This window comes from Giraffa tippelskirchi, chromosome 8, assembly GCF_054371585.1.
Source record: "Giraffa tippelskirchi isolate mGirTip1 chromosome 8, T2T-mGirTip1v1.2.pri, whole genome shotgun sequence".
NCBI classification, from domain to species: Eukaryota; Metazoa; Chordata; class Mammalia; order Artiodactyla; family Giraffidae; genus Giraffa; species Giraffa tippelskirchi.
This window is the reverse complement of record NC_137282.1, coordinates 159,856,750-159,864,737: the sequence shown is the minus strand read 5'-3', so window position 1 is coordinate 159,864,737 and position 7,988 is coordinate 159,856,750. Positions and strand designations below refer to the sequence as shown.

The 7,988-nt window shown below is 44.9% G+C and overlaps 1 long non-coding RNA gene across 1 annotated transcript; it reads left to right on the top strand.

The window, feature by feature from the left end:
* Positions 1–488: 488 nt before the first annotated feature.
* Positions 489–1,875, top strand: LOC145518751 (uncharacterized). Its single transcript, XR_014063260.1, has 2 exons — positions 489–570; positions 1,610–1,875. It is a non-coding gene; the product is annotated as an uncharacterized LOC145518751 (long non-coding RNA).
* Positions 1,876–7,988: the final 6,113 nt, after the last annotated feature.

Genomic DNA, 7,988 nt, shown 5'->3' with positions numbered 1-7,988 from the left:
CGGGGTGTGGGGTCGATAAATGCTGGCTTTCCAAGTCTTTGTCCTCTTGCTTTTCCTCCTCGTGAAGTCTGATGGTAGCTCACCTCTGGAGTTTTGGAAGTTTTCTCCATGGAGGGAGGAAAATAAGCCTCCAGAAGGTGGATATGAGGCGTGAGAATCTCACATGAGGTCTCCACAACCCAACTTTAGCAAAATTAGGAGGCTCAGATTCACTGTGAACAGATGGAACTGGTCGAAGGATGACGGCCTATGAAGACCACAGGCTCTTCATCCCCCGGGCAGTTGGATGTGGAGTTGAACTGGGAGGAGGCAGGAGGTCAGGAAGCTGTGCTGGGGGTAAGGACAGAGTGAGAGAGGACCGCTGCTAACACACAGCAGGTCAGGGCAGAGGAGGCGGGGCGTGTGAGTAGGCGGGGCCCGATGGGAGGGCCCTGAGTGACTGACAGGGGGCGGGGCCACCGGGTGGCCAGGGAGACCTTCCTCGGTCACCAACATGGGGTCACACCCCCACACAAGCGGCTTGACAACCTGGCAGGCCGAGTATTTAAATAACAGTTATCACCTGCTCTGGTGGGTATTAGAAGTTGAACTGCCTTCTCCAAAAAAAGTGTGTTGAAGTCTTAACCCCCAAGGCCTCAGCCAGTTGAGGTCATCCTGGAGAAGGGTAGGACCTTGTTACTCTGGGGTCTTTCTAAGGAGACGTCGGGAGGGCACAGAGGGAGAAGGCCAGGTGATGATGGACAGAAAGGGAAGCGAGGCGGCTGCAAGCCAGGAAGACAAAGGACTCACCCCAGGAATCCTTCAGAGAGAGCCAGGCGATGCGGACTCCTTGCTTTCAGACTTCCGGTCTCTAGGACTGTGAGACCACATGGTTCTGTTTTGTTTTTTTAAATTAATTTATTTTTGGTGGCGCTGGGTCTCCCTTGCTGTGTGCGGGCTACTCTCTAGCTGTGGTGCTTGGCCTTCTCACTGTGGTGGCTTCTCTTGTCGCGGAGCACGGGCTCCAGAGTTGTGGCTTAGTTGCTTCTCGGTGTGTGGAATCTTCCCAGACTAGGGCTGGAAAGTGTGTCCCCTGCAATGGCAGGTGGATTCTTAACCACTGGACCACCAGGGAAGTCCCCATTTCTCTTGTTTTTAAACTCTGCAGTTTGTAGTACTTTGTAATGGCAGCCTTAGGAAATGAATACAGTGGGTAGAACACAATTCTGAATGGCAGAATCAATAAGCTATGCTTTTTAGTCTTGAATTTTTTCTTAAGGAGATTCCATTACGCGCCGTTAACATTTTGTTTTTGTACTGGGACCAGGTTGAGGTAAGTCATTTTCCTTAGCTACAAACCGTAAGCAGCTGCCAAAACACTCAGTAATTAAGATAAATAATATTCTAAGACAATATATTTTTAAAATTAATACAAAATATCTATGATGAACAAAGTTTTGAAGACAGGATCAGTGTTACAGATTTTTCCTTTTGTCTCAATATGGTCTGGCATGGCACTGCTGTCAGCATCTGAACAACACAAGTAAGTTTAAAAATGTTTGTAGTGAAGGACATAGATGTAAACAGATTCACATAAAAAAGCACTCTATTTCAATTATATCTCGGGCAGACTCCAGAAGAGATCACAAGGTAGAAGCACGATGTTTTGGGTTAAACTCACTTCTCTTCATGTGAGATCTCAGACAGTGGGAAGACCAGATGAATAACAACGTGTAACAAGAGAATCTGGTGAAGCATCTTTGAAATAGGAAATCTGCATAAGAAAGACATGCTGCTACAATCCCGGTAGCAAAGGGAATTATTATCCTTCGGCCTTTACCACAGGACAGTAAATGACAGCATAATAAATAAAGCTGGAATGGTTTCTGACTTACACTTTTTGCATCATAACCTGGAAGTGCTTTGCTATTGTTACAAGTATATTAAATGTTGGTCTGATTATGTCCTAGGAAGAGCTGACAAGAAGCGTATTCTGGAACAGAGAGATGCTGGTCTGTGTATGGTTGTTGTTGTTGTTTTTCAATGGCTAAGTTGTGTCCGACTTTTTGTGACCCCATGGACTGTAGCCCACCAGGCTCCTCTGTCCGTAGGATTTTCTAGGCAAGAATACTGGAGTGGGTTGCTGTTTCCTCTTAAGGACTCAGGGATTGACCTTGCGTCTCCTACAGGCAGGCAGATTCTTTACCTCTGAGCCACCTGGGAAGCCAGCTTTACATATAATGAGACTTACTCTCTGCCTTGACCTTAGCTGGGAGTGTACCATTCACGCTCAGGACAACATGATGGAGTAGAAGAGTTTGGTTCCAGTTGAACAAGCTCCTTGGTCGCGCCTTTCAACAGCTGAATGTTGAATTTAGCTGATGGGCTCAGTTTCTCAGTCTTTGGATGTCACAAAGGAAAAGTTTGTGTGTGTGTGTGTGTGTTTTTTTTTAGCTGACCCATGTGGCTTGTGGGATCTTAATTCCTGGACCAGGGATTGAACCCGGGCTCTTGGCAGTGAAAGCCCAGACTGCTAAACACTGGACTCCAGGGAATTCAAGAAGCGTTATAATTTTTTGATTCACGTCTTTAATATAATCACATTTATTAGTATTTTAAATATTGAAGATGTTTTAAACTTAAAAAACCCCACACAATTTAAAGAGATCATAGAAATAAATTTTCAGAAAACTGGGTATTTTAGTTGCATTTGAAGTGTTGTTTATATGACTGCTGAACAAATTAGTAGAGAAAAATTCAGTCAGTCCACAAGTGTATGCAAAGACAGGTGATATTTTGACATTTCCCACCGTTGAATTAATGACGTAACTGATTGCTCTGATTTCTCTTACACAGAGCCCCAGTGCTGTCAAGAGCTGAAAAGGAGCACAGTTAATTTCACTTGCTATTTTACAGGAAATGAGGGGCCACAAAATATTGAGAAGGTTGAAGGCAGACATTGGGAAACTCCTTAAACTTCCTTGTAAGCACATGCAGATCCTTTTAATTACACACACAGAGTAAAATGGAAGGCAAATCTTTGCTTCAGGGAATTTTCTCATTTATTAATTGAGCATAGATAGTTCATATAGGTTTTTCTTACAATGCACATTCTTTGTTATTGATTCATTCATTCAACAAGTATTTTTCAAGCTCTTGAGCTGTGCCAGGAGCAAGATGCAGATGGATACTTCACCCTTAGAGAATTCACTTGGGGTGATTGAAGTGAGAGCCATGATTATAAACTTGATGCGAAGGGTTTCCAGAAGGCCAAGACCAGGTAGCTCAGAGGGCAGGCGATCGTTTCTTGTGTCCAGAGACAAGGCTTTTCGGGAAAGATGGTGTTTAACTTGAACTTTGAAGAATGGGCAAGATTTGGATCTTTAGGAATGGAAAAGGGCACTCCAGGCAGAGGGCACCATGCAAGCCAAGCCAAGGAGAGGGATGAGAGCCTTGAAGGGAGCCCTTGGTCTGAGTGGGAAGCGGGATGGAAGGAGGGGTGGTGCGGAGTGAAGGTGGAAGTTATTAAAATTTATCTAGTTCCTGCTTAGTTTTTTAAAAAATGTAGTTAATACCTATTTGGCAGCAGCCAGTCTTAGTTGTGGCATGCGGGATCTTTAGTGCAGCATGTGGGACCCAGATCCTTGACCAGGAATCAAACCCTGGCCCCCAGCACTTGGAGCGTGGACTCTTAGCCACTGGACCGCCGGGAAGGTCCCATAGAGTGCCTGCTTTGTGCTAGGCACTGATAGTTCCTTTGAGAATGTCCTAGTTTTCAATCCCTAAAGTAGCTGTCCCCGATTAAATGTGATTTTCTTTTTTTTGTAGAGTGTTGTTATTCCTTTTCTACAGAAGGGGAAACTGGGACAGAGAGAAATTAAGGAACTTGCTGGAGACCACCGCTTACTAAGCGGCAGGACTTGAATTTAAGCCCAGGTCCTGTGGACCTTTAAGTACACACTTTTCTCCAGGCTGCCATGTTTTCTTATTTCTTCTGTCTGCCCTCCGGTGGATGAGGATAAGAGGCTTGTGCAAGCTTCCTGATGGGAAGAGGGCAGGGCCGTGCTCAGTAAAACTTTAATCCAATTGTCTGCTGAAGGGTGGGGCTGTGCTCCCTCCTTGTTAGATGTTTGGCCTGAGGCACCGGGTCCTGGAGTCTACAGGCTTATATAGGTGGGCTATTGGTGACCTCCCAGTTCAGTTCAGTCGCTCAGTCGTGTCCAACTCTTTGCAACCCCATGGACTGCAGCACACCAGGCCTCCCTGTCCCTCACCAACTCCTGGAGTTTACTCAAACTCATGTCCATCCAGTTGGTGATGCCATCCAACCATCTCATCCTCTGTCATCCCTATCTCCTCCCAACTTCAATCTTTCCCAGCATCAGAGTCTTTCTAATGAGTCAGTTCTTCGCATTAGGTGGCCCAGGGATTGGAGTTTCAGCTTCAGCATCAGTCCTTCCAATGAATATTCAGGACTGATCTCCTTTAGGATGGACTTGTTGGATCTCCTTGCTGTCCAAGTGACTCTCAAGAGTCTTCTCTAACATCACAGTTCAAAAGCATCAATTTTTTGGCACTCAGCCTTCTTTATGGTCCAACTCTCACATCCATACATGATTACTGGAAAAACCATAGCCTTGACTAGATGGACCTTTGTTGGCAAATTAATGTCTCTGCTTTTCAACTAAGACCTCCAAGAGGGCTTATGTTGAGACACGTCTCCCGGGACTGCTGCTGCCAGTGCCCCGTCCCCGTGGCAGGCCACTGCTGACCCACGCCTCTGCAGGAGACCCTCAAACACTCACAGGTCAGTCTGGCTTAGTCTTCTGTGGGGGTCACTGCTCCCTCCCCCTGGGTCCTGGTATGCACAAGATTTTGTTTGTGCCCTCCAAGAGTCTCTGTTTCCCCTAGTCCCATGGAAGTTCTGTAATCAAATCCCACTGGCCTTCAAAGTCAGATTCCCTGGGGATTCCCAGTCCCTTGGCCGGATCTCCAGGCTGGGGAGCCTGATGTGGGGCCTAGAATCTTTATAGCAGTGCGAGAACTTCTTTGGTATTCTTGTTCTCCAGTCTGTGAGTTGCCCACCTGGTGGCCATAGGATTTGATTTTATCGTAATTGTTCCCCTTCTACCATTTTGTTGTGGCTTCTCCTTTGTCATTGGATGTGGGATTTCTTTTTTTTTGGGGGGGGTTCCACTGTCTTCCTGGTTGGATTCAACAGCTGGATGCGATTTTGGTTTTTTGGCAGAAGATGAGGCCACGTCCTTCTACTCCTCCATCTTAATCTTGTCTCTGCCATGTTGTCTTGAATAAGATTTTTTTAAAAATACTTATTCATTTATTTGGCTGTGCTGGTCTTAGTTGTGGTGTGTGGGATCTTAGTTCCCTGATCAGGGACTGACTCTGGAATCCTTGCATTGGGGAGCACAGATTCCTAGCCACTGGACCACCAGGGAAGTCCCTTGAGTGAAGTTCTAATGCAGTGAGGAGGGGTGGACGGGAAGGTCGGGGGTGAGTGGTCTCTGAAGCTCTATTGAGCAGAAGAGGGACAGTGTCAGAGCTCTTTGCTCAGGATGCTGGTGGCAGTGTCAGCCGGGCTGGAGAAAATATGATTTAAGCTATTTTGTAATCAGATTGATTATATTCTTTGCCGCCAAAAGTGGAGAAGCTCTATATAGTCAGCAAAAACAGGACCGGGAGCTGACTATGGCTCAGATCATGAACTCCTTATTGCCAAATTCAGACTTAAATTGAAGAAAGTAGGAAAAACAACTAGACCATTCAGGTATGACCTAAATCAAATCCCTTATGATTATACAGTGAAGTGAGAAACATATTCAAGAGATTAGATCTGATAGACTGAGTGCCTGAAGAACTGGATGGAGGTTTGTGACACTGTACGGGAGGCAGTGATCAAGACCTTCCCCAAGGAAAAGAAATGCAAAAAAGAAAAATGGTTGTCTGAGAAGGCCTTACAAATAGCTGAGAAGCCAAAGGCAAAGATGAAAAGGAGAGATATACCCATTTGAATGCAGAGTTCCAAAGAATAGCAAGGAGAGATGAGAAAATTTTCCTCAGTGATCAATGCAAAGAAATAGAGGAAAATAATAGAATGGGAAAGACTAGAGATCTCTTCAAGAAAATTAAAGATACCAAGGGAACATTTCATGCAAAGATAGGCACAATCAAGGACAGAAATGCTATGGGCTTAACAAAAGCAGAAGATATTAAGAAGAAGTGGCAAGAACACACAGAAGAATTATACAAAAAAGATCTTTGTGACCCAGATAACTATGATGGTGTGATCACTTATCTAGAGCCGGACAACCTGGAATGTGAAGTCAAGCGGGCCTTAGGAAGCATCACTACGAACAAAGCTAGTGGAGGTGATGGAATTCCAGCTGAGCTGTTTCAAATCCTAAAAGACGATGTGAAAGTGCTACACTGAATATGCCAGCAAATTTGAAAAACTCAGCAGTGGCCACAGGACTGGAAAAGGTCAGTTTTCATTCCAATCCCAAAGAAAGGCAATGCCAAAGAATGTTGAAACTACTGCACAATTGTACTCATCTCACACGCTGGTAAAGTAATGCTCAAAATTCTCCAAGCCAGGCTTCAACAGTACATGAACCAGGAACTTCCAGATGTTCAAGGTGGATGTAGAAAAGGCAGAGGAACCAGAGATCAAATTGCCAACATCCGTTGGATCATCAAAAAAGCAAGAGAGTTCCATCAAAATATCTACTTCTGCTTTATTGATTATGCCAAAGCCTTTGACTGTGTGGATCACAACAAACTGTGGAACATTCTTCAAGAGATGGGAATACCAGACCACCTGACCTGCCTCCTGAGAAATCTGTTTGCAGGTCAAGAAGCAACAGTAAGAACTGAACATGGAACAACAGACTGATTCCAAACAGGGAAAGAAGTAGATCAAGGCTGTACATTGTCATCCTGCTTATTTTAACTTATATGGAGAGTACATCATGAGAAATGCTGGGCTGGAAGAAGCACAAGCTGGGATCAAGATTGCCGGGAGAAATATCAATAACCTCAGATATGCAGATGACACCACACTTACGGCAGAAAGCGAAGAGGAACTAAAGGGCCTCTTGATGAACGTGAAAGAGGAGAGTGAAAAAGTTGGCTTAAAGCTCAACATTCAGAAAACTAAGATCATGGCATCTGGTCCCATCACTTCATGGCAAATAGATGGGGAAACAGTGGAAATAGTGAGAGACTTTATTTTGGGGGGCTCCAAAATCACTGCAGATGGTGATTGCAGCCATGAAATTAAAAGACGCTTGGTCCTTGGAAGAAAAGTTATGACCAAACTAAACGTCATATTAAAAAGCAGAGACATTACTTTGTCAACAAGGGTCTGTCTAGTCAAAGCTATGGTTTTTCAGTAGTCATGTATGGGTGTGAGAGCTGGACTATAAAGAAAGCTGAGCGCTGAGGAATTGATGCTTTTGAACTGTGGTGTTGGAGGAGACTCTTGAGAGTCTGTTGGACTGCAAGGAGATCCAACTAGTCCGTCCTAAAGGAAATCAGTCCTGAATATTCATTGGAAGGACTGATGCTGAAGCTGAAGCTCCAATACTTTGGCCACCTGATTCGAAGAACTGACTCATTGGAAAAGACCCTGATGATGGGAAAGATTGTAGGTGGGAAGAGAAGGGGATGACAGAGGATGAGATGGTTGGATGGCATCACCGATTTTATGGACATAAGTTTGAGCAGGCTCTGGGAGTTGGTGATGGACAGGAAAGCCTGGCATGCTGCAGTCTATGGGGTCGCAAAGAGTCAGACAGGACTGAGCGACTGACTGAACTGAACTGAAGCCATTTTGTCCTTGCTGAAGAAATGTGCTAATTTGTGTCTAAAGAACAGTTAGTGATACGACTTTTCCTAGATGCCTATAGGATACAGTGAGAGCAGGGCATCTGAGAACAGGGTTGCATTTATAGAATGCTCTATCAAGTGACTGTGCTGAGCATATTCCAGAC